The sequence below is a fragment of the Acomys minous genome, assembly GCF_964271855.1.
Source record: "Acomys minous genome assembly, chromosome: 2".
NCBI classification, from domain to species: Eukaryota; Metazoa; Chordata; class Mammalia; order Rodentia; family Muridae; genus Acomys; species Acomys minous.
This window is the reverse complement of record NC_140484.1, coordinates 13,487,144-13,511,016: the sequence shown is the minus strand read 5'-3', so window position 1 is coordinate 13,511,016 and position 23,873 is coordinate 13,487,144. Positions and strand designations below refer to the sequence as shown.

The 23,873-nt window shown below is 50.8% G+C and overlaps 1 protein-coding gene across 6 annotated transcripts in view; it reads right to left on the bottom strand.

Moving 5' to 3' along the window:
• Positions 1–23,873, bottom strand: part of SH3PXD2A (SH3 and PX domains 2A) — a 204,076-nt gene that overhangs the window by 59,568 nt on the left and 120,635 nt on the right. The window lies entirely within an intron of this gene.

Below are 23,873 nucleotides of genomic sequence, written 5' to 3'. Positions count from 1 at the left end.
GTGGGCCTGTATGATTACAGAGACTGGCTGGGATAATGAGGTGTCTGTAGGAACACAGGAACCTCTGAAGCAGATTCCTGACCCAGGCCCTCCCTGCAATGGGATTCGGCTTTAGTGTGGGTTGGAGAAGGCAGCTGGGCTCTGCCTCCTCAGCCATGTGGGAGGCTGGTCCCATGGGGCCTGGTGGTTCCAAGGATTGTCAAAGGCCAGCAGGCTCAGAAGACCATCCCCAGGACCTCAAATGTCAGGGTAGTTTTCTAGTTTTATGGTACCACATCTACTACGCCTTGAAGTCCTGTTGAGCTGCACCCACCAAGGGAGAAAGCAGGCCTGAGGGGGCAGAAGACTCCCTACAGCGGTGGCTCTCAACCTTCCTAATACTGCGACCCTTTAATACCCTCCACCATAAATTTATTTTTGTGGCTACTTCATAACTATAATTTTCTTCCTCTTATGGATCATAATGTGAATATCTGTGTTTTCCAAAAGTATTAGGTGACCCCTGTGAAGGGGTTGTTTAGAATACCAAAGGGAAGCCAGGCGTGGGGGTGCACGCCTTTAATCCCAGCTCTTGGGAGGCAGAGGCAGGCGCATCGATGTGAGTTCAAGGCCAGCCTGGTCTACAAAGCGAGTCTAGGAGAGCCAAGGCTACACAGAGAAACCCTGTCTTGAAAAGCAAGCAAATAAACAAACAAAAAAGAATACCAAAGGGGTCATGGCCCACAGGTTGGGAACCACTGCTGTTAAGAGACTGTTACTTCACGCTGGACCCAGGAGCTAGTGGCCAGGAGATGAAGACCGTATTCTAGGCTCAGACAATGGTATCCTATCTGGATCTCAATTTTCTCACCAGAGAAACAAAATGTCTCCTGACAAGAGGGAGGATAAAACTGAAGTGCTGTAGAGGAACAAGCCATTATGTGCTAGGATGCCATTAGCACTGTGATGGGGTAGAAAGGTCTCCACCTGTCACCTCTATGAGCATTTCTAACTTTCTTGTTTTGTTTTTCGAGACAGGGGTTCTCTGTGTAGCCTTGGCTGTCCTGGACTCACTTTGTAGACCAGGCTGGCCTCGAACTCACAGCAATCCACCTGCCTCTGCTTCCCGAATGTTGGCATTAAAGGTGTGCACCACCATGCCTGGCGCATTTCTAATTATTTATTTTTTATTATTTATACAGTATTATGCCTCATGTATGCCTACACAGCAGAAGAGGGCATCAGATCACATTATAGATGGTTATGAGCCACCATGTGGTTGCTGGGAATTGAACTCAGGACCTTTGGAAGAACAGCCAGTGCTCTTAACCTCTGAGCCATCTCTCCAGCCCCCTTTTTTAAAAATTATTTATTTGTATTTTATGTGCATTGGTGTTTTGCCTGCATGTATATCTGTATGAGGGTGTCAGATCCCCTGGAACAGGAGTTACAGATAGTTATGAGCACCCATGTGGGTGATGAGAATTGAACCCAGATCCTTTGCAAGAGCAGCGAGTGCTATTACCTGCCAAGCCATCTCTCCAGTCCCCGCATTTCTAATTTTTTAAGTGTGCATGTATGTGTTTGTGCGTGCATTGGGTGTGCATGACACCGGGGAACTTTAGGGGGTCAGTCCTGTCTTTCCACTTGCCATGTGTCCCAGGGGTTAAGCTTGAGTTGAAGGGCTCGCACAGAAGCTCCTTCACAAGCTGAGCCACCAGGCCAGCCCTGGCTCAGACACTTCTGTGCTGTCAAAGGTCACCATAAACACCAAGCGCGCCACAGGCACTATCTGCCCATAACGGACCATTTACGCTCATGATGGCTCAGGGGGTGGGCACATACCTCTGGCCTCACACTGTTAGGGAGACATTTCTCACATGGAAAGTGTCCGCCCCAGGCTTCCATGACATAGAATGGAACCTGGCCTGGCGCAGAGCACTGGCTGCAGGAGCCGGTCACAGGGCCCATGCTGGGCTGCGTGTGTGAGGCAAACCCTTGCAAGGAAACCTAGCAGTGGCCTGGGGGAAGCCTCCTCACAGCAGATTAAGGGCACCCAACACTGACCCAGCATCTATGGCCCGCCAAGCTTTGCACCAGCACTTCACAAATGGGCTAGTTACCTTTCAAGACAAACCTACACCAACAGGTACTGCTACCCCTCCACTTTGCAGACTGGACCAGAGAGATCAAGTTACTCACTCAAGGCTACACAGCTAATACTGTGCATTAGTCCCTCCCCAGGCTCCCACCCCTCCCCGGCTCCCACCCCTCCCCAGGCTCCCACCCCTGCCCAGCATCCCACCCCTCCCCAGGCTCCGGGCTCCCACCCCTCCCCAGGCTCCCACCCCTTAAGTAGGTCACTTATTCTTTTGGAGCCTATTCTTTCTTTCTAAATTAAATTTCTTTTTCATAACTTTATTTTTATTTTTTTCTATGTATATGAGTGATTTTTCTTGCACATGTGGCTGTGTATCACTTGCATGCTTGGTGCCTGAAACAGATGGCTGAGAGCCACCAGGTGGGTGCCGGGAGTCTAACCCTCTGGAAGAGCAGCCGGCCATCTTAAGCACTGGCCACCTCTCTAGCCCCTCAAAGCCTGTTCTCGAACTTGTGAGATTCAGAATGAAGTGGTATGCTTGCCTTGCTGGCTGCTGTGATGACTAAAGGAAGTGAGAGCAGTGGGCAACATGATGCCTAGTAAGCCAGTGCTTACTAAGGATGCCACCATTGCCAGCAACACTTCCGTAATGTAGCTGGCAGGGGCCTGGCTCTCAGCTTCATTCAGCTCTGAGAGCACCGGGGAAGTCAAGGGTCCGGGATGGAAGGACGGTGATGCGGAGTGAGTGACATATGCACTAGACACACCAAGAAACCCCTGCGCCTGAGATACTTCCCAGCATCGCCCTCAGATCGGGTCAGTTGGGATTAGGGACAATCGGAGCTGGGTCTGAGACTGGAGCCTCTCAGCAAGCCTGGCAGCTGGCAGGACTGCCCTCATGGGGCTGAGACCACCAAGGACCTGAGTGGCTGCAGACAAGGAGAACAGAGTGTGGTGGGATGGTGGGGCGCTTACCTGCCTGAGTTCACATCTTGCTCCCTCTCCCTTTGGGTTCTTCATGAGGAAGTGTTGTGAGAAAGGCAAATCTCTTCCAGGGAACCACAGCAAGGCATTGTGCCTGGGTGTGGACAGCCCAGGAAGAAATTAGTCTGCTATCCAGGGTGGTCTCTGGGAAGAATGCTTGGCTCGGCCATTATAGTGCAAAAGTGGGCTGGGCATGCTGAAAACTGTTAGTCCCAGCACTTGGGAGGTGGCTGCAGGTTAACCAGAAGTTCAAAGCCTACCTGGGTCACTTTCATTCTGACTCAAAATATAAAGAGGGCTGGGAGTGTAGCTCAGTGGTAAAGTGCTTGCCTAGCATATTTGAGGAATAGGGTCAATCTCCAGTAAAATACACAAACACACACACACACACACACACACACACACACACACACACACACACACACACACACACACCCCATCCAGTGATTATGCTAAAAACAGTGACTGGGCTATCTCCTAATAAAATTTTATTCACAGGAGCTGGGTGTGGTGGTACATGTCTTTAATCCCAGCATGCATTGAGGCAGAGGCAGGTGGATCTCTGTGAGTTTGAGGCCAGCCTGGTCTACAAAAGGAGTCCAGGACAGCCACAGCTACATAGAGAAATCCTGTCTCATAAAAACCACAATAAATGCAACAACAACAAATTATTCACAGAGGCACCAAGTAGGCAGGATATGGCCAGCTACATTAACGTGCACTTGTGTGCTTCAACAACCTCAAGACGCAGGCATTTTCTTCCCTGCCCTCAGAGGAAAATGGGATAGACTAAAAACAAACCTGCGTTTTTAAAGGCAATTCATCCCCCAGTCCCTGGATGCGCAGAGTAAATCCAGGCCTGTTGCTCCCAGTCCGCCCTGGCAAGCTCCTCCTGGGGTGGGAAGGACCCCTTCCATCTCCTTCTGATGAACAGAGGAGAGCCACTGGCTCTTACAGCCAGGCCCTCCAGCCAGCAAGCAGAAAGGGCTGCTGGCTCAGGGGCAAGAGGCAGGCACAGCCAAGAAATAGCTGTGACCAACACAAGCCAGCTGCTGCTTCCCTCCCCTCTCCTCCACTGACCAAGAAGCCAGGATCCTGCAGGAAAGGGACACAGCCTGCTACAAAATGAGAGGTATGGGGCTGGTAATCTGCATGCCGGGCCTTGTGGAGAGCTAGCTCTGTGGCCTTGGGCAAAGAGCTTAATTTCGATGGCCCTCGACACTCAACACCTGCCACCACCAGCACTCAGACCTCCTGATCGCTAAGGTGGTTGTCTGACGGCCTAGACTTTACTGGCAGGAAGCTGGTGCTTGCCATAACACATGTGATTAGATGAGAACTGCAAAAAGACAGTCTTGCCAGAGGAAAAGAAGCACTCGAGGGGGCTCAGTGGTTAAGAGCACCATCTGCTCTCCCAGACGTCTGGAGTTCAATTCCCAGCAACCACATGGTGGCTCACAAGCATCTCTACTGGGATCTGATGCCCTCTTCTGGTGTGCAGGTATACATGCAGATAGGGCACTCAAATATATAAAATAAATATATAAATCTTCAAAAGAGAGAGAGAGAGAGAGAGAGAAAAGAAGAAGAAGAAGAAGAAGAAGAAGAAGAAGAAGAAGAAGAAGAAGAAGAAGAAGAAGAAGAAGAAGAAGAAGAAGACGAAGAAGAAGAAGAAGGAGAATTTCCCACAAGCTGGAAGTCTGGTTGCTAGCTGATGGACCACAAGGAACTGACTGGATCTGGAGACCTTGGACCTAACGGGTGGAATGGGAGGCGGAAAGAAGTAGGAAGTGGGGCCTACCTGGAAGGAGGTGGGTCACTGGACGCACCATGGCCCCTACCCTTCCTTGTCTGTCTGTCTGTCTGTCTCTCCCTCTCTCCCTCTCTTTCCCTCTCCCTCCCCTGAGCTGTGAGCAACTTTGCTCTGCCACAGGGTCTTGCTGCCAGGATGCATGCTCTGGCTCTCCACAGCCCAACAGCCATGCAGCTGAATTTGTTAGTTCCATTTGCATCGCTGTGACCTGGCAGAAACAACTGGAGAAGAAAGCTGAATGTGGATCTGTGGCTTCGGTCTGTCGTGGTGGGGAGGCTCATTTCGTGGCCATAGCTGTGTGAGTAAAACCTGCTCACACATCCTGGTGGACCAAGAAACAGGAGGCAAGGCTAGAGCTGCAGCACTTGTGCCCTCCGTGGCCTGTTCCTGGTGAGCCACACCCATCGGCAAGCCCATCCCCCCAAACAGTGCTACAAGCTGGAGAAGCCTTCAGACCATAAGCTCAGGTGACAGTGACCACAGACAGGTGCCTCTGTGACACCATGAGCCAAAACAAAGATGTCCTCCCTTTAAACTGTTTCCTCAGCTATGTGCTATTACCATGAAAAAAAAAAGTGGGGGGGGCATGCCATCAGGGACAGAGATGAGGAGCCAAGTGCAAGTAGCAGAGGCCTGGGCCCTGTACTCACTTTGCCACTTACAGAGGCTGAGGTAGGACATTCAACTATCTGATCTTCCTTTCCTCGCATAGCCTGGCAGTGAATGGGCCTACACCACATCTTCTTCCCAGTATTTTCACACTGACAGGATCCCCTGCCTGGGAAAGCTCCAGGACAGGTAGGAGTTAGGCCTCTGGGGTATGAGCAGAAGCGGATAACCCACACATGCAAAAGCTGTGAGTTCCAGGACGCTAAGACAGTGTAGAGACAGGGTCTTTCTGTCATGTATGGTGTCCGTGTTCTTGTCACCGCAAGAATCTAGGCCCAGAGAAAAATCCAGTGTCTGCAGATGTGGCCAAACACTGGGTCTGGTGTGCACTTGGGAGGCTGATCCTGGTTCCTGTCAGCTCTAGGTGATGAGGAAGAAGCCAAGGACCACAGACAGGTACCTATAAACTTCCAGAAGCTTCCCCCTCTCCAAGGTCTGGCTTGCCTGGCTAGTCTAAATGAGGAAAGGACACCCGCTCCTCCCTTCCCCCCAACCCTTAACCTTGAACAACTGCAGAGCTGTGGAGACCAAGGCCCACACACCCCAACCCGGGATGCTTCCCTGGAGAAAAACAAGCTCCGCATTCCAAACTAGTAAGCCCTGAGTGGGCAGCAGTTCTGGGTGGAGGAGCAAGGGGAGGGGGGGGGCTGCCCACTGCCCAAACTCTATGAAGGATGACAGTGAGCCAAAGGCTCAGGGGACCAGGGTGGATCAACCACCCCTTTACCAGCTTTCACAGCTCAGAGATTCTGCCAGGCCCCGTGGAATGGAAATCTCTGGTCTCCCCGGCCTTCCCTCCTTCAGGATCTCAGGAGAGGCCGCTCCCTCTTTGGGAATTCTATTGTTCGTACTGTGTGCAGCTTTCTGATCTTTCCTCCTTTTCCCTTGTTACAGTTGGACTCTGCACAGGGCCAGTTTCTTTCTTTCTTTTTGTTTATTTACCTTTATTGGTATGTGCATTGGTGTTTTGTCTGCATGTCTGTCTATGTGACAGTGTCAGATCTTGGAGTTACAGACAGTCGTGAGCTGCCAGGTGGTTGCTGGGAATTGAACCCAGGTCCTCTGGAAGAGCAGTCAGTGCCCTTAACTGCTGAGCCATCTCCCCAGCCCCTGGCCAGATTCTTAAGTTCCTTAGATTCCAGGTGCTTCTTTCCCTTTTTGATTATGCCACCAGGAAACCTGGCCACCACTTTCAGCCCTGTAATTAACAGTAGCAGCAGCAACAGCTGTCTTGGTGAGCCGAGTATGCCCCTGCTCCGCCACTGTCTGCCACGGACACACAATGGTTCTTTATATTGTAACAGCCCCACCTGATTCATGGTGTTTTACAGGGCAGAGCAGGCACAACAGGGTCCCAAGCCTCCTTCTGTCCCTTCTGCACATGCCTGCCTGCTGGCCTGTCTGCTGTCTGCTGTAGAGCTGAGGCAGCTATATGACCATGGGCTTTTTTGGCCTCCTGAACCTTGAACCAAAATATAAACCCTTTTCTCTGTGAAGCCCTGGATGTCCTCGAACTCACTTTGTAGACCAGGCTGGTCTCAAACTCAGAGATCCTCTTGCCGCTGCCTCCCCAGTGCTGAGAATGAAGGTGTGCCCCACTGAACCTGCCCTAAACCCCTTTTCTTTATAAATTACCCAAGTCTCAAGGCCGAGGGGATGTGCCTCAGTTGGGAGAGTGCTTGCCTAGCATGTGTGAAGCCGTGGGTTCAAATCCCAGTAGGATATAAGGCCAGGGGTGGTGGCTCTTCCCTGGAAATCCAGCACTTGGGAGGCAGAGGCAGGAGAGTCGGAAACACAAGGTCATCCTCAGCTACAGACCAAATTTGGGGCTACCCTGGGCTACATGAGACCTGACCTCAGGAACCCTGTTCCTACAACAGAGCATGACCCAAGATGGTCTGTGAACTGTTTCTCAGATGGGCAGCGCTGGGAAGGGGACGTGAGCAGAAGCCACAGCCCTTCATGCGAACTCACAGACGAAGGACCCCACCATCTTGGACTAAGGGGTGAGGGGTTACTGCCACCACAGCAATGGTTCCCCCACATGCCCTGCGTGCCCCTCCCAGCCTCTCAGGCAGGCTTGCTTCCTGGAGGCTTGCTCTGCGTAGCCTTCTGGGATCCTGTACACGGACACAAGGGCCCTGGGATAGCTTAATGCTATAGTGGGTCTGGAAGCATCCATCATTTATGAGCAAGAGGTTCGTGTTCTCATTTTTTAAATTATGTAGCTTGTTTTGCCCTAAGTGGCTGGGCTGCGGCTTCAGAGCCAAGTGGGTGGAAGCGCTTAAGGACCTTAGTGGCACTGAATGACCAATGGGGAGCTGAAAGACAAGAAAATTCCAAATGTCTCCAGTCTCCTCTCCGTGCTACATCCTTGGCTGCCTGGTCTCATCACACGGGCCAGGAAGACCATGCGGTGACTCGAGGCCAGAGAGAGAGAAAGCCACTTGCCTAAGGTTCAGGTAGATGACATCACTTCCTGCTGAACTGGGAGCAGAGAGTGGGGCACAGTGCTGAATGGTTAAGTACATTTCATCACTTAATCCTTACAGTAATCTGCCTTCCACAGACGAGGAAACCGAAGCTCAGGGGAGCCAAGGTCCTGTCCCAAGGCCCATAGCAAGAAAGAGAGGGTGTCAGGGTTGAGCCTGAGCAAGCAGGTAGGAATTGGGACCCTAAAGGGAGCTGTCACTTTCTGGTCTTCCCCTCTGGCCTTATTTATTTCTGCTGTGCTCCTCTGTGTAGAAGCAGCCATGTTTTTACATTTTGCAGCTACAAAGGTCTCCTTCCCCAGAGTCTTGCCTTTCCCAGAACCCAGGTTACACAAGGGACAGCCCAGCCTCCGGCAGGAATGTACCAGATCCTGACGCCTGAGCTGCTCAAGGAAAACTGTCTGCTCAGGTGAGGAGATGGGAGGGGTCCACCAGCTTAAAGGACCAAAACCAAGGATGCCCAAGCCAAGGCAGAGACCAGGTCACCTAGCCTAGTGGATGCAAGGAAAGCCACCACTGGGACCACTCAGCTGTCTGGGGGAGGGGCTTCAGCACACTACTGAAACAGGTGGCCACTCTGGGATATGTGTGGGCAGACAGAGGAGCACTGAGTAGAGCAGTGGGTGGGCGGGACCGAGCATCTGCTTCCAGCAGCTGCAGCTTGATCCCACATAGCCCCTTGGGTGTGGCCTCCCCCTCAGCTCTCAGGTCCTTACCTCTCCTAAAGTCTGAGAATCCCAGCATCCCGGCCACACCCTCCACCGGGTGGTCTGCCTTGGTGGTCCACCCGATTTACTGAGCTGTCTTCCAGCCGCTCCTCCACCCCTCCCCGGCAGCCCCCACCTAGGCCACTGTGTAAGTTCACACACACACACCACACACACACACACACACACACACACACACACACACACACACACAAAAGCAGCTCAGAAATGGGCCAGTGACTTCAATAAGCCAGTCAGCTGCCACCACCACAGGCCTATAGCCCTTGGCCAGCCCCTTCAGCAGCCAAATGGAAGGGAAGGAATGTAGGGAGGGAGTCACGGGCAGCATGCTCAGGACGGACATTCCCACCCGGGACAGTGTAGTGCAGAACATCCTGTCTCTCACTGTGGACTCTGGTTATCAGATCATCAAAAGAATCAACTGCCAGCTATTTAGAGAGTGCTGCCTGCATGCGCTGCCGGGCCCTGCTGCACTGGATGCTGCTCAGCACAGGAGGACGGACGGACAGTATGTACACAGTACATCCCCCCCCCCCCCAAGCAACAGAAGCCCCTGCTTTGAGGCAGCCTGGCAGCCTTGGCTACCTGCTTGATTCTGTCCACACCACCTCCACAGGGTGTCCTTCTCGGAGGCTCACTGGAGTGGCCTGGGAGAGAGAGTCAGGGTGTGAGCCCCAAAAATCTTACTGGTACAACAGGGCCTGACTCTGAGCAAGGGTCACTGAAGTTGGGGATATCCCCTTTTTTAAACACAATCTTTTTATTGGTTATTTGGAAATTTCCCATAATGCACCCAGATCACATTTACTTCCCAGTCCTCCCAGGGCCAGCCCTCCACCCTTGTACTCCCCTAAACAAAAGAAGAAGAAGAAAAGTGCAACGTGTGCTGCCCATATACTCACTGGAACATGGTCACACTCCCAGTGGCCAGCTCCTGAAAGAAAGCTGAGCCCTCCCCACCCCCACCCCACCAGAGGCGGCAAATGGTGAAGAGCTACACTTCAGCATCCTATCATAATTTTTGTTTTTCGAGACAGGGTTTCTCTGTGTAGCCCTGGCTGTCCTGAACGCACCTTGTAGACCAGGCTGGCCTTGAACTCACAGAGATCTGGCCGCCTCTGTCTCCCAAGTGCTAGGATTAAAGGTGTGCGCCACCATACCCAGCTCCCTATTGCACTTTTTAAGAGTTTTCTTCAGGGACTGGAGAGATGGCTCAGAGGTTAAGAGCACGGACTGCTTTTCCAGAGGTCCTAAGTTCCTGAGTTCAATTCCCAGCAGCCACCTGGGGGCTTACAACCATCTATAATGTGTTTTACTACCCTCTTCTGTTGTGTAAGTGTACATGCAGGCAGAGCACTGTATACATAATAAGTAAATAAATCCTTTTAAAAAGCCATCTTCAATGGCTTCCTGTCTAGACTGTCTCTTTTTTTTGGTGGGAGGGGGAGGGGGAAGTTGTCACAGAAGCCTTTGCCTGGTGGACAGGCTGGCAGGGGATATCCATTTTTTGGAGGGATACCCATTTTTAAAAAGAAAGATTTATTATTATGTATATAATGTTCCTCCTGACTGTACACCTGCAGGCCAGAAGGGGGCACCACATCTCACAGATGGTTGTAAGCCACCATGCAGTTGCTGGGAATTGAACTCAGGACCTCTGGAAGAACAGTTAGTGTTCTTAACCTCCAAGCCATCTCTCCAGCCCCCAGGATAGCCATCTTTTAAGGTTGGTCTATCTCATTCATCTTTGCCCTGTAGCGTTCACTGTTTCAACTAGCTCCAGAATGCCTGCTAGGGCTATACTCTTAGCAAATGTTTGGCACATAGTACGTGTTGAGTAAAAACACCCTGAGCTAGGCTAGGTGCATATCCCAGTGTTAGAGCACTGGCCTAGAATGCACAAAGACCCTGGGTTCCGTTCCTAGCGCACACACGCAAACTGTTGTGTCTCTCCTGTTGGCCCTGACAGTCCTTTTGTCCTAATCCTGCCTCCATCCCTCCACACCTCACATACTCAGTGCCCAGACCAACCTCAGTGGATGACAGGAGCATGATCCTTGGTCCTTGCTCTGTTGGTTTCAGGGGAACCCAAGCTTACTTGAAGCCTGTGTCCCTGACCTTAATCTAGTCCGGCCATTCTCATCCTGTGGGCTGTGACGCCTTTGGGGGGCCCATTATCAGATATTTACATTATAATTCATAACAGTAGCAGAATTACAGCTATGAAATAGCAATGAAAATTGTTCTGATGTATTTTGATGCTAATTACTGCTTGCTGTCCTTTAATGTGCCCCAAGTATTGCTATATAATCTTACCTAAAAACTTATTCCTACTTGACCAGTAAAAAGCCGACACACTTGGGCAGGCAAATGGGATAGGTGTGGCTAAGGCTGGTGGGCTTTGAAGACTGAGAGGATCTTAGGCGAGAGATGGGGCCGAGGAGGAAGGAGGCGGAGGACCACCACGGGATAGGAAAAGAGCCGCATGGCCCCAGAGGAGGAATTCTGAAGTTCCTCACAGAAAGAGATGGCCAAAATGAGCAACAATAACAAGTATTTTGGGGTTATGGATGGGAGGTAGCCCAGATAGAAATTATTAGAAGCAGATGGAACGGGATGGAGACTGGGAGTTATTGGAGGGCAGCTTAGGAGGTAACATCTGCCTTGCCCCGGGTAAAGGCTCATTTTAAGATACATCAGGCGTCTGTGTTCTCACTGATTGTTAGTGGGTTAGAAAATACTGCCATCATAACTACAGCCTAATAATAAGCATTTATTAGGCCATACCTCTAAATTAGCCACAAACCTGGGATCACCACAACATGAGGAGCTGTATTAAAGGATCACAGAGTTGGGAAGGTTGAGAACCACTGATCTAGTCTCAGGTTACCCTCCTGAGCCACATGCAGGCATTCTGATGCTGGGGAATGCCCTTGACCTTCCTGGGCACCACAGCCCTCAGGCCCATCCCAACAGCCCAGAAAGGCTGCCTGGCAACATCTGCTTCAAAGCCTTCCAAGGGCTTTAAAAAAAAAAAAAAACCCAAACCCCCATAACCAATATAGGCTTATGGCAAGATGGATGTCACAGGAAATGGGAGCCTGTGCAAGGACAACATGCTTCTCTACCATGACTGGTGGAATCCGGGTTCAGCCAACCCCTCCCCGACAGCGTCTGCTAGAAAAGCCCCTGGGCCTCTCCTGACTTGGCCCACCCCTGCTCTGCAAGGCTTTGGTCAGAATGCAGAATGTCCTCTGCATTCACAGATGACAGCTAAACAGTTGTGCATACTAAGTGAAGCACACGGGCGGACACACTCACACACACACACACACACACACACACACACAGATGCATGCACGCGTACATGCATGCATCACTGCTGGGGAAATCCCCACAGCTGGTGCTCACGTGACTAAGCTTTGTCCAGAAAGCAGCTGCAGAGAAAGGCTGCTGGTCAGGGGAGCGCTGGGGGTGGGGTTAACCCTTCCATACCACAGCACAGGCCCAGCTTCCTTCCCTCCAGGGAGAATGGACAATGTGCAGCGCACAGATTCTCAGTCCCTGTGTTTCCTGCTCACAGTGGGCAGACTACTTCTCTTACGCTCCTAAGAAGAGGAGCGTGTCCTGATGCCAGACACCCAGGTGGGGACCGTGGCCAGGAAGCCAGTTAGAACTATTGCCCTCCTTTTACAGGTGTGAACAAGTGTCTCTGAGCCACCGCCACAGGGTCCCCATTAACCAGAGGCTGGAGGAGGCCCCTGGAGCAAGTTTTCTCTCATTCTGATGCACTACTTCTATTAGCCAGTGGTATCATCAGACCTGTATGTCTCTGAAACAGTTCCCAGGGTACCTGGAGATGTGGAGAAACTAGATGCCCAACTTACTCTATGTTTCCTTACTGAGACACTGTGTAGTCCAGGCTGACCTCAACCTCAATGTCCCAGGTAATAGGATTTTTTTTAATAGTCCCATGCCTGAAGTTTAGAGACAGTGTCTTAATGTAACCCAGCCTGCCCTTCAGCTTGCTATGTAGCTGAGCATGTCGATGAGCTCCTGGTCCTCCACTGGGATTGCAGGCATACGCTACCATAGCCAGCCATAGGATATGTTTGCACACTTGGCCACCAAGTGCTGTAAGTGGCCAGCCATCTTCTGCACAGTTGTCTTCTCTCTTTGCCAGGCACTCAGGAGGCCAAGGTGGAAAATGTACAAATTCATGGCCAGCATGGGTGTGTTGGCTAGTTTTTATGTCAACTTGACATGAGCTAGAGTCATCTGGGGAAAAAAAAAACTTATTTAGGAAAATGCTGGACTGATGTGGGAGGTTACGCCCACTGTGGGCGGGACTAGTCCTAGGCATCAGTTCTTCATGGTGTAGGAAAGCAGGCTGAGAGGACCAGGAGGAGCATGCCGGTCAGTGGTGTTCTTCCATGGCCTCTGCTTGAGTTTCTGCTTCAGGTTTCTAGCCTGCCCTCCACCCCTTAGTAATAGAGTGGGATCTCAGAATTGTAAGATAAAAAAACAAATAACAATAAAACCCCACATTGCTTTTGGTCGTGGTATTTTATCAGCAGCAGAAACCCTAGCTAGGACACTAGACAACTTAGCTAGGCTTTGTCTCAAAATACAGAATAAAATAAGATACAAGGGGTGTGTGTGTGTGTGTGGCAGTGTTGGAGGATATATAGCTCAGTGGTAGACAACGTGTTTAGCATGTGTGAGGTTTAATCCCTATGTGGTGGTTTAAGTGGGGATGTGAGCCGCCCCGTACCCCCCTTCCCCCCATAAGATCATATGTTTGAATGCTTGGGTCCTAGTTGGTGTACCTGTTTGGGAGAAACTAGGAGGTGTTGCCTTGTGTTGGATGAGGTGTCAGTGGGGATAGGCTGTGAGGTCTCAAAAGTGTCTCCTACACTCAGCAGTGTGCTGTCTCCTGCGTATGGGCCAAGATCTGAGCTCTCAGCTGGCTGCTCCAGCCGCCTGTTGCCACACCTACATCCCCACCATCACAGACTCTAACCCTATGGAGCCATAAGCCCGATTAAACTCTTTCTGCTATAAGTTAACTATAGCAGTGTCTGTCTTAGGTGTTTTGTCTCTCCATGTTTTGTCACAGCAATAGAAAAGTGACACACCCTAGCACAACAAAAGTACATGACTAATAAGTAAATTAGCCGCAGGAGGCCTGGCACTTCCCTGGCAGGTCTATGTGCCTGGATGGCTTCACTCCACCATCTATGGTACTTGTGCTGTTATGTTTATTGACACGCTGGTGGACTTATTCTCCCATCCAACTGGGGGTCCTGGAAGACAAAGACCTCCTCACATTCATCCTGCCATCCTCCTCACGTTCATCCTGGCATCCCTGGGGCTGGGACCATACAGACTGGCACACAGCAGGTTCTCAGTTACTCCGTAAACAAATAGATAAGCCAGCTATGACCAGAGCACAGGAGGCCAATTCTAGGTCCAGCAGCAGCCACACAGCCCTGGAGAGAAGATCCTAACCCAGCACTTTCTTGGAAACTTGCTTCCTATCTATTTAGCCTTCAAGGACCTCCCCTCTACCCCCCCCCCCCCCCGTGTCTCCCAGAATGCCACTGCTGTGCACAGGCCACTGGCCTGGAGCAGAGGACAAGAGTGTGGGGATGAGCTCTGAAGTCAGAACCCTGGGATCAAATGTAAATGATGACCTAGGAGCCAGGAGACTGGTGGCGTGAAGTGGGGAGCAGGGGCACCTGTGCATGGCGGGAGGGTGTCTATGTCTGTGCAAGGTCTCCATGGAGCCATGCTGACCTACAAAGGCAGTCTTAGTTTGGCCTGTGTCACTGGCCTGTCATCTCTGCTTTCCAAGGACCTCACCCTCCTGCGGGAATGGTTATAGACTCCCTTGGATCTTGTTCAAGGCTCAGGGAGCCTACAGGGATCCCGGGTGAGCTAGGGAGAACCCAGAGACGAAGGGAACGCTGTCTCTGGGACCACAGATGGACCTCACGTACAAGTCAGAAGCAGAGCTGGGAAGGAGCGACAAGGAGCCAGTGTTCCTCTGTCCCCAGGAGTGTGCCGGGATCCTGACGTGGCCCAGCTATGTCGCCTGTCCTACCCGTTAACTCAGTCCTTCCTTACGCCAGCTGTGGGTGACAACAGGATCCAAGGGGGCAAAGAAAAACTCAGGGGGAAAAGCATGCTTTTCCTGCAAACTTCTACGTCTCCCGAAACTTTGGAAACATCTCGCTGCCTTCCCATTTCGAAACTGACCAATTATAAAAAGGCTGTGAGCCAACCAAGTTCCACATGGCACATTTCTGTTTCTAAACTAAGTAACTTTAGATCAGAAAAAGGTGCTAAAACAACAAGCAGGGCGCGTTTCCCTCGAGTCTTTGTTTTTCCCCTGGCCTCATCGTTACTGGAAATGTTGCCCCAATGTCACATGTCTATAAACCAGAAAGCTGGAGTGAGCAACACGCGCTTCCTGGCTGAGGCCTGTGGTGGGAAGCATTTCTTTGCTGGACCACAACTTGGGTGCCTTCTTCTCCAAGACCAAAACCTTATGGCAGAGTCTCACCACTGCCTTGTGATGAGGCCAGATGGGGGGCCATTAGGCAGCGGAGGCCAGATTTGGGGGGGGCATTAGGTAGCTGATCTCCAAGGCCCCAGTGTTAGCCCAGTGTTTTAGGAGTGATGGGTTTAGAACCTTGTTTCCTGACAGTTCCTTGCAAGTTACCTCCAACTGCAAGCATCTTCAAAGAGCTGGTCCAGGAACATGGGGAATCCAATGACAGTCGTCCTGCCAGCCTCACTGTCTATCACGCCTGAGTGTGGCCATCAGTCCACAGAACGTAAGCCTGGTTTGGTTTAAGAATTCTTAGGCAGCAGGCTGGAGACATGGTTCAGCAATTAAGAGCACTGTCTGCTCTTCCAGAGGTCCCGAGTTCAATTCCAAGCAACCACCTGGTGGCTCACAACCATCTATACTGGGATCTGATGCCCTCTTCTGGTGTGCAGGCTTTACATGTACATAGAGCCTTCATGCATAAAATTCAATGATGATGATGATGATGATGATTGTGGGAAAGGTTAAGTTTTGTCACAGGTGGAAGCAGTCTTGGTGGGCTTTACCCTTGGGGCACCCCATGAATACCTTGTGACAGACTGAGTGGAGCTTTCCTGGGCCTGGAATTCAGGAAGCAGACCTGGGAACCCCACCTGGACTATTGTTTTCCTAATTGACCCTCAACGAGAAGGAGACCGCCCTTTCCATGTGACTCAGGCAGGTGAGGAGGAGAGAACAACAAGTTCAGCCTGGGCATGCGAGAGCGCGTGGGGGGCAGTGACCAGGCCGGACCAGCACGCTGGCCAGAGAGACACCTAAAGACCTGTCCCGTGGAACGGATACCGAAGGCTCACTCTTTTGTCCCTTTAACCTTTCTTACTTTTTGTGTAAGCTAATTGGGTTGTATAATAAAGTTTAATTGTTAAGAAACAGAGCCAACAGATAATGATAATAATAAAAGAACCCTTAGGCAATATAGTATAGGCTCATGCCTATGATCCCAGCACACACAGGAAGCAGAGGCGGAAGGATCAGGAGTTCGAGGTTAGCCTCATCACAAAGAGAATTTAATGCCTGCTTGGACTACTGGAGGCCTGTCTTAAAACAAAACAATCCTTGAGAGTCCACGCTGAGTTAGTTGTCCTGAAAAATCTACATTTTAGGGAGCAGGCCCAGCTTCCTACTTCCCTAGCAGGAGAAAGGGGGCGGGGAGGGAGGAGGGGAGGGAGGAGGGGAGGGGGAGGGGGAATGGGAGATGTGGACAGCAGGATACAAGGCCTCAAGGCTATCTCTACTTCTTTCCTGAGATTCCAGGATCTGGGAAGTGCTCCTCCTCCTCCTGCATAGCGGCTTTGTCGTGTGTCCAGGCCAGCTGAGCAGTGGGTGCTGCCTTGGCTGGAGTTGCGGCATGCACCCACGGATGCGGAAGCACGCCACACGTGAGCAGGATTGGCACTCCATTCACATCGCTGCCACGTGGCTGGCCGGGAACCGTCACCAATCAGCCTCGTTTCCAATTAGATATGGCTTTGTATTTCGGGGGTGACACGAGGCTGAGGAGCCAGTGCCATAAAAAGTGAAACTGTTTCAAAACACAGCCCTGGGGGAGATGTGCCAGATGCCTCAACAAGACAAGACGTGATGTTGCTCACCGGGGCCTGGCCAAAGGAGGGCGCCAGGAAGATTTTGGTTGTGTTCACAAAACAGCCCAGGTCTTCCACTGGGGACGACTTGGTTTAAGTAGAGCAGGGAGCCCTGGAAACAGTGGGAATGCTACGTTCTCCAAGGCAGCCTCTCTAGTTTCATCTCACCCTTCTCCTACCTCAGCCCTTTCTCCTCTCCCTCCTGTCATTTCTAACAGGGCACCCAGCTTACAACCCACAGCTCCTGCCTCTCCTCCGTGAGTGACATCTCTCCTGCTTTCTCTGGTCTGCCTCCGCGGTCCCTGACAGCGTCCTTCCCCACCAGGGGGGATGGGCATTCCATGGGCAAGGAGCCAGCAAATGCCTCAGAGAGGCAGAAGCCAGTACTCTGCAGGGAAGATGGCTGGTCAGCACTAACTCGGGGAAAAGCAAACCTCCAAGGCCTCAGGGATCTGCTGGCTCAGCTGCACTGTAGGCCTCCTCACACCTCACTGGGTGCCAAGGCCTTTCCGGAGCCAGCAGGAGACCAAGCTCTGTTCAACTTTAACCCTGGGCAAGTGGGCACTCTTGGCTACTTTACGTATAAAAGAAGAGTGGGGGCTGACGTGATAGCGCAGCAGGTGAAGGGGCTTGCCACCAAGATTGACGACTTGAGTTCGATTCCTGAGAAGGACACAGTGGAAGGAGAAAAGTGATGTCCATAAACTGTCCTCTAACCTTCACATGCATGTGCACATAAATAAATGTAAAAATATGAATTTTATTTTATTTTTAAAGATTTATTATTATGTATATAGTGCACTGCCTGCATGTACATCCGCAGGCCAGAAGAGGGCGTCATCACATTACAGATGGTTGTAAGCCACCATGTGGTTGCTGGGAATTGAACTCAGGACCTCTGGAAGAACAGTCAGTTCTCTTAACCTCTGAGCCATCTTTCCAGTCCCCAAAATATGTATTTTAAAGGGCAGGCTAGGTGGTGGTGGCACACGCCTTTAATCCTAGCACTTGGGAGGCAAGGGCAGGCAGATCTCTGAGTTCAAGACCAGCCTGGTCTACAGACGGAATTCCACAACATCCAGGACTACCCAGAGAAACCCTGTCTCTAAAACCAACACCAAAACAAAACAAAAAAAAGAAAAGATGGGTCCAGCTTTTCTAGATAAGATAGCTTTTTATCGTAGCCAGTACTTATGGGTAAGTCTTACTATTAGAAAAATAATATATTTTATTTAAAACAGAACTTAGTGGGTTGGAGAGATGGCTCAATAGTTAAAAGCACGTGCTGCTCTTTCAGAGGACCTGGGTCTAATTCCCAGCACCCACATTGTGGCTCGCAGCCACCTGTAACTCCAGTGCAGGGCGTTCAACCTCTATCCTTTAGCCTCTCCAGGCAGCAAGCATACATGTGGTGTCCAGATATACACGCAGGCAAAACACTGACAAACATAAAATAAACTTAAGACATAAATAAATAAACTTAGCACTCGGGAGGCAGAGGCAGGCGGATCGCTATGAGTTCGAGGCCAGCCTGGACTACAAAGCAAGTCTAGGACAGCCAAGGCTACACAGAGAAACCCTGTCTCAAAAAACCAAAATAATAAATAAACAAACAAACAAACAAACAAACAAACTTTAAAAATAATAAAAACTAAACTTAGCCAGGCACAGTGGCTCATGTGTCTAATCCTGTATAAGAGAGGCCGAGTCAGAAAGGTTGCCGTGAGTTCAAGGCCAGCCTGGGTTACAGAGGGAGACTGCTCTAAAGTTACAAAGCAAGGGGCCAAGGGGATGGCTAGGTGGGTAAGGCACTCGACACCAAGTCAGATAACCTGGGCTCGCTCCCTGGAACTCACATGTTAGACAGAGAGCCAACTCCCACATGTTGCCCTCTGACCTCCATGTATGTCACACATAACCCTACACACATAAAAAAATTTCAAATAGGTGATGTTTTTATTTTCAAGAATTTTATAATAGGTTATAAAAGTAAAAGCTTTAAAAGTAAGAACAATTAAAAACAAAGAAATAACAAAGCAACAAATCGGGCTGGAGAGATGGCTTAGTGGTTAAGAGCAACGTTTGCGCCAAGCATATCATGGGCTTTTCTGGCCTCTGCAGGCACCCATGCACACATGACATCTGCTTGCTGCCTGTTCTGGAGTGGGGAGGAGCCTACACCAGCCCTCTCCTAGAGGATCCCGGTTTCTCTCTGCAGCCTCCTGCGTACCATTTTATAGATGAAACAGAGGCACAAGGAAGATAGGGGCTTACTTGAGAGCGTATAGCAGGCAGAACTAGGGCACGAAGCAGGCATCCTGGGTCAGAATCTACACTCCTTTGGAGCTCACAAAGAGGAAATAAATACCATGATTGTATCTTTTTTGTGTGTCAGATGCCAAACCGTAAACTCTCAACTCAACAACAGAACCACATCAGTGCTCATCTCATTAAGTGGACCCAGTAAGACTGGTTACAATGAGGCAGGCGGATCTCTGTGAGTTCGAGGCCAGACTGGTGTACAAAGTGAGTCCAAGGCTACACATAAAAACCCTGTCTCAAAAACCAAAAACAACAACAAAACCAAAAACAACAAAAAGACTGTTTAACGATGGAAGGCAGGCTGAGCTCACCGCTTTTCTAAGTACAGAGTGAACGACTTCGCCAGGAACATCGACACTTGTCCAAGAGAACAATCTTGCAACACTCTTGAGCAACCTCATTTGCATTTAATTTGGAGCTCGGAAAGGAGGAGCAGCAGGCTCCTCTGCGTGGCAAGTGGCTGCACGTGGAAGCCGTGATCCCACTGCGCCCCCTAGTGGCGACTCAGAACTCAATCATCTTTCTTGAGAGCAGTGGGAACTGTGAAGGGAAGCCCTTGCCCCTGAGGATCCTGGGAAGAATGTCTGCCCACCATAGGGAGCTGCCACAGCTACTTCTGGTCTTTGCTGCTGCTGGCTGGCAGAAGGCCCTCAAAATGTATGGGTTCACCTGCTCCCTCCAGACTGCTTCTGCAGTTGCTAGTCAAGCAGGTGTGATACTCAGCTGGAGAGGCCAGCCAGCCCGAACACATGCAGTCATTTTCACAAAACATCTTTCTGTTGGTGGCTAAGGCCTATCCTTAGTGGATGTTGTCCAGGACTGAGGCGGAAGTGAGGGAGACCGGAGCCAAGAAGCCGTAGCTGCGCTGCACGGAAAGCCGAGACTCCCTGAAGACCCACACGGGTGGATAGCAGTCCCAGCCTGTGCCTGGGGTCCAATCTTGCTTTCTTCAGGGCTGCCCTATGGTTCAGGCTAACCTAGACAGCCCTACTGGTGTGTAAACCTGTTCCTAACAATAGCCCCCACACCCTCCTCCTATAAGGTCCAGGCTGGCCTTGGACTCAGCCTTTTGAGTGCCGGGGTTACATCATGGTCAATTACAATAAAATCTCTTACTATCAGTCCTCTGTTGCTTAAGGTTCTGTAGCCGAATTCTGACTCACACAGGAAAACAGGTGAGCTCCAGCTGAAGGAACATGTCCAAGGTCACATGACTGACAAACTGTGGGCCTGAGATAGGAAACTCAAGTGTGCTGGTCAGTTTTTGTCAACTTGATACACACTAGAGTTGTAGGGAAGCGGGAACCTTAAGTGAGAAGATGCTTTTATCAGGCTGGCCTAGAGGCGAGTCTGTGGGGCATTTTTCTGATTAATAATTGATGTGCACAGTGCCACCCCCACCCCCCAGCAGGTAGTCTTGCCACGGAGAGCGAGCCAGCAAAAAGCGTTCCTCAGCAGCCTCTGTTTCAGTTCCCGCTCTGACAGTGAGGGGCTGTGAAAGTGTAAGCCACATAAACCCTTTCCTCCCTAAATTGAGTTTTATTCCGAAGGTTTTTTATCACAGCAGTAAACTGAGAAACTAGGCTATCGAGCAGTTTGCCTGCCTGACACCTCCATAGGCTCATCACTGCAAACTCTCAAACAGCAGGCATATTTCTGTAGCCCCAGCACTTGCGCAGCGCCTGCCTTGCATACAGCTGGGGCTCAATCAGGTCAGAGAAGCCAAGCCTTGCTTGCCCAGATCTGAGTGTACTCTCTCTGGAGAGCCAAAGTCTCTAGCTCTCTGCTCCCAAATCAGGAAAGTTCCTCCCATTTCCAACGGCCCCCAAGCTGGGAAGAGAGGACACCTTTCCCGACTCTCACAGGGCGGTCCAGGTTTTTACATTCTCCAAACCACTCAACAAGCGAGTGGCGCTAGTACTGGTCCAAGCCCTGCAGCCCGGTTTCCCGGGCGGTGGGAGATGGGCAGTTAGCAAGAGCAAGCACAAGGCGAGAGGGGAGGAGCGGGGATTTGAGAGGGAGAGGCTGGGGTAGCTCCTCTGAGCCTGTAAACAACAAAGCGGGAGCCAGCCATGGGGAAAGGAGGAAGAACAGCAAGTACAAAGGAATGAACACGATGTCTGAAGAGCAGAGGAGGACCGCGCGGTTGAACAGGTTCGGCCTGGTGGGAATGTGTGCTGGGGCAGCGCCCGGGTCAGAAAGGCAGCGGGAGTCAGTTATGCAGGGCTCTGAAGCCAGAAAAGGGAGTTGTACTTCACGGTGTGGAAGTCCCCCTGGGGCCGTTTCAGCAGGTTTGGAATGTACTTTAAGAGTGCCCCCTAGCGGTGCTACAGGGGATGGCAACTGCAGGGGTTAAAGGTGGAAGCCTCCGAGTGACTTGGGGAGGTGGGGGATTCTTGGGGAGGTGGGGGATTCTTGGGAAGGTGGAAGGTGGAGGCCAGGAGAAGTGAGTGGATCAGGAGGTCGAACTGATTAGGCAGAAGGGAGGGAGGGCCCAAAGATGGCTTCTAGTTGTTAGATGGTGCCAGGTCCTGGCAAGGAAAGATTTATAAAGAAACAGGGATGCAGGAAAAGCTCAGGCAACACGCTCTGCCCACGGTCCTGCCCCCTCCATGAGGCTGTAATCATGAGGCTGAAATCACTTTTCCTCTGCTCTGTACAAGCCTTGCTTCTGATTTTCTTTGGATAGGGTCTTGCCAACTAAAGAAGCAGGTCTCACCTCAAAGGAACAAGGTGACGGTTTATTCCAGAGCCCGATATGAGAAACCACAGGCCAGGGACAAAGATTCAGGCCTCCCCAAAACACATGTTCCGGAAGAGGGAGCCCAAAAAGTCACAGAGTAATCCGCATTTGCATGCACTGGGTAAGTCAGGTAGGAAGGTACAGCTGCTCTGGAGGAGACAGCATTCTTAACCCTTTGGATGGTGCAGACTAGGATTCTGTGCATACCTCCCAAAGGATCTACTGATGTCACCAGGTCTCACATAGAGGAGGGCAATAAACGGCTATCGATGAGGCTAAAGATGAATCAAGATAATTAGGCTCTGGACTTGCAACATCCCAACCCCTCCACACCACTGAGGCTCTAAGCAGTCAATGAGGCTTTGCCATCACAGCTTCTTTCTAGGCACTCGAGGAATAGCTCAGAGCCTCGTGTAACAAAGGCTGGCCTTGACCTTCTTATATGGCCAGTGATGCCTTTGAACTTCTGACACACACACACACACACACACACCGTTCGCCTTTGGTTCCTGAGTGGCATGCACTCCCAGACTGGGTTTACTTGATTCTGGGGATTAAACCTAGGGGCTCACAGTAAGCACCCTGTCTGTGCAGCAGGACACAGTGACATGTACCTGCTCACTTGAGCATAACACAGAGGGCAACCTGGGCCCTACGGCCAGACTGGGTTTCTAGAAAAGTGTCCTAGGTCCCATCCTCAGCAAGGATCATCCGAGGAGGAGCCAAGCTTTGGAACTAGGCTAGAAAGCAGACAAGATGCCGCCTCTGCCTCCCTGTGTGAGCGGCCCTGGGAGGTTCACTGTGGACTGCAAGTGAGCCCTGCCCCCTGGATTCTGCTTCTGTGTGGGCAGCTTCTCCTCGGAGTGTGTCTGAGCAGAACATGAGGGAACACTTGTGGGGTTCTGGGCACAGGGTGCTCACTGAGTGACAGTAGCTTGCACCTCAGGAATGCTTCCTCAGCTGCAGGCAGTGACCTGAGCACACTCACAGACACTGACCCATCCAGTCTTCATTACCACCAACATGATAAGTGTACAGCGAATAAAAGGTTTATTTCAGAAACTGGCTCACGTGACTGGAAACTCGGTGAGCACAAAGTCTGACGAGGGAACAGGCAGGAGTCTGGGAACAAGCTGCAGTCAAGTCCAAAGGCAAGCTACAACAGAGTCCTGCCTGGCAAATGTATACATACACGCGTGCATGCATGCATGCATGTGTATGCATACATGCATGCCTCTGTGTGTGTGTTCTATTAATGGCTTTAATTGACTAGATAAGGCCCACCCATATTAGAGAGGGTAATTGGATTTATTTGGGGTTCACTGATTTAAATGTTAATTTTATTAAACAATAACAGCATAGAAACACACAAATTAAGACCTGAGCCAGCATGCAGGTGCCTAAGGACATACAGCATAACTATCTAAAGAGAGAAACTTAGCCACCACAAAGTGAATGCAAATACCCTGGATTTACAGACAGAATAGATATGGAGAGGGAGAACGTCTCCCAAGAGTCTCAGGGAAAGAGCCTGGCCCTGAATGCCTGCCTGCCTGCCGCCTAGCTCCAGCCTGGCACTTTAGCCACGACACTAAGTGGCCATTACCATAAGCATACCAATGTAAATTAAATTTGCCTCATCTGTCCTTTTCCTGGATGGAGGTGGAAGGCAGAGAAACTGAGGAGGCAGCCTGGGTGGGGTGTGGGGGAGGGGCAGGACCCCCAACTTAAACAAGAGGACCGCAAGTAGCCACTACTGCTACAGTATTACATAATATATATACATATATACATATATATGATTACATAGTACTATAGCTTTACTATGTACTAAGGGCTATTC